Here is a 2,889-nt window from a genome sequence, read left to right on the forward strand (position 1 = left end):
CCATCCTCTCAAAAGGATGAAGGTTTTAATACAAGAGTCCCTTTGCCCAAGGACTCGACACACCCCACAGAAGCATTCGTTGCTTCTTCACACAAGAGTGACCACCCAAAACGTGCTTCAAAGGCACAAGTGAGGCACACTGAGACAGAAGGTCTAGAACGCCCTCTGTCCCCACTAGATCACACTGCCATGCTAGGCTCTGAACCTACAAGGCACGAAATCTACAGAACACCAGTAAGCTCTCCTTTGGGAGATGTTCGAGGATATGGTGGAAGTCCCCGAGCAGACTGCGCAATACCAGTCGCTGAGGGTGCCTCACGCTCCGAGGCTACTAAATTACCATGTCTTGGTGGTTTAGGTTCCCAGGATATGTATGTGACAAAGGGGGAGCTTAAAACCTTTGCCATAGAGATATTCAATAAGATAGACGAGTTAAAAAGCTTGTTTATCTCCCGATCGATAGCAGAAGACCTCTCACTAATAACAGAGGCTCTGAAGGAGTTGAGCGCAACAACAGCAGAACTCAAGTCTACTCTTTCAACTCTTCAGAGCTTTGTCCTACAGAAGGAGGATCTCTCAGAGGCGTTCAAAGCTCTAAGCCTCAACCCCTCCTCCATCCAAACCTTGTAGACAGAACTTTCAGAGATGGCTGCCCAATTCTCTGCCGACTTCATCTCTACGGGCTACACGGATTACTCCTCTCTCAAAGACGAAATCAAGCAGATGTTCTCCTCTGCGGTAACAAACGGTATTGATACCAAGTCCTCAAGGGCCAACATCAATCACCTTGCTACCCGCAGAGAGATTGATGCCATGGTTGAAGCTCTGGGTAATCTTGTGTGCAAGCACGTAGAAAAACCGCTCAAAGAGGCCCGTGCCTCCAACATAGCGATCAGAGACTACACATCACAGCTCGTGAAAGAGGGTGACCTCCTCAGAAGCGAAATCTATAGAAGCGTCTCCAAGCTAAAGTGGTCAACAGAGATAGACATCAATCACGCCTCTGAGCTTGCAAATGAGGCAATAAAGAAGATGAAGAAGGCGGCCATCAAAATTTTGTAGAGGCTGGAGAAGGCTCCCCTGGATACTTGCAAGGCAGAAGCCAAAACAAACCATGACGATCAAGAAGGTGATGATCATGATCGTCATGAGGGGGAAAAGAAGTTTGAGAAGAAACCAGAGCCAAAGAAGACTCCTGCCAGAGGTGTCATGATCGTGGACTCTACAGCTGCCTTGTTCTCAAAAGGCAAGGAAAAGGCTCCAGAGCCCAAAGGCAAAGGTAAAGGCATAGCTGTAGAGTCACCAAAGAAGGGGTCGTCATCTAGTACAGAGACTCCAGAGCCAATAAACAAAGAAGATTACAGAGACGACCCTGCGCTCCTTGAAGCTTTAAAGGCTTCTCTGGCAGAGGCTCAAGCCAAGAAGGGCAGAGGTCCCATCCTTCGCAGAGAAGGAGAAGGCCCTTCATCACAACTCCCACCAGTCCAAGAAACGTCCACGGGTATGTTTCACGCTCTGCAAGGAACCGTCAAACCCATCCTTGCAGAGGGGTCAACCTAGAGGCCAATACTGGAGGAAGAAGAATCCAAGGTGCCAGAGTCCGCCACGGTAGGAAGGGTGTCTGAAATATTCGAATCTATGAGCAAGATTACAATGCCTAAAGTCAGAACAGAGGCCGTTACTACCTTGGAAGAAATTCAAGTGTGGAGGTACTCTACAGTAGACACATAGCCTCCCTATGATCCAGAGCTCACAGGGATCCCTTCTGCCGCAGCCAAGTTCCAGTTCACTAAGCTTACAAGGCCTCGTGAGCAAGTCTTCTCAGAGCACATGATCACCTCCTTAGAGACAATCTCTCCAAGGACGATGCTAAAGAAGAAGGTGCTCTATGCTCAGTACGTAGTAAGAAGGGAAGATGGCAACCTGTATACATTCACAGACGCTGACCTCCACAACCTCTGTGTGTTTGATGTCATCTACATGCACAAAATTCTCAACATCTACATGGAGAGGAGGTCAAGCTACTCAATATCGGTCAGAAGGCTGATTGAGGTCATGTGCGCACAAGTAAGATATTACAGCCAGAAGGACTTCGAGCTAGCGGTCAGGTTAGTCCAAAAAGATCTGAAGATCTCCCCTCCCTACAGCAGGCCTGGTTGGATACTTAGGTATCATCCAAACTCCATTATTCACAATCCTACTTTTGGTTTTTTGTATTTGGATAAGGATGAAATCCTAAGGTTCTATGATCCAACAGAATCACACAAGTACTCAATAGAAACACTAGAATGGATTTTCAGAAGGGCAGCGGCAGAAGTGGACAAAGGACATCTAAGGATGRGCGAAGTGTCTCGCATCTTGGAGGCGATCAAAATGCAAATCAACTTCAGAGAATGGATCTTTAACGTCTACAGAACAATCAAGTCTGATATGCTATATGCAGTAGATGATTTTCCAGAATCTGTCGTTTGATAAACCCTCTGTACCAGTTTTAGGCTTGTTTCACAATTTTGTAATTCAGTTTTGTAATTTCATTATGTAATTCTATTCAGAGGATGAACTTTTATCTCCTCTTGTAATTTCTTTCAATTAAGTCATTTCTTGCTCTTTCCAATTTTACTTTTTCATACTTAGGGGGAGATTGTTAGCTCTCATTTCACTTAATGTAAAAGTATGAAAAAAGTAAATTCTGCAAGTGTTGACAGAAGAGGTTCAACCACAGAAGACCACAGAGGACCAACAATAGAAGGTGTCCTATCGTACAAGTGAAGTGTGACAAAACCTCTGTTGTCTACTACAGAGGTTCTGGAAACTGGTCCTCTGTAATCAAAGCTTACAAGTCAAAGATGACAGAACCTCTGTTGTCTATCACAGAGGTTCTGGAAGATG

Source organism: Cynara cardunculus (assembly GCF_001531365.2).
Source record: "Cynara cardunculus var. scolymus isolate 2C chromosome LG 5, CcrdV1, whole genome shotgun sequence".
NCBI classification, from domain to species: Eukaryota; Viridiplantae; Streptophyta; class Magnoliopsida; order Asterales; family Asteraceae; genus Cynara; species Cynara cardunculus.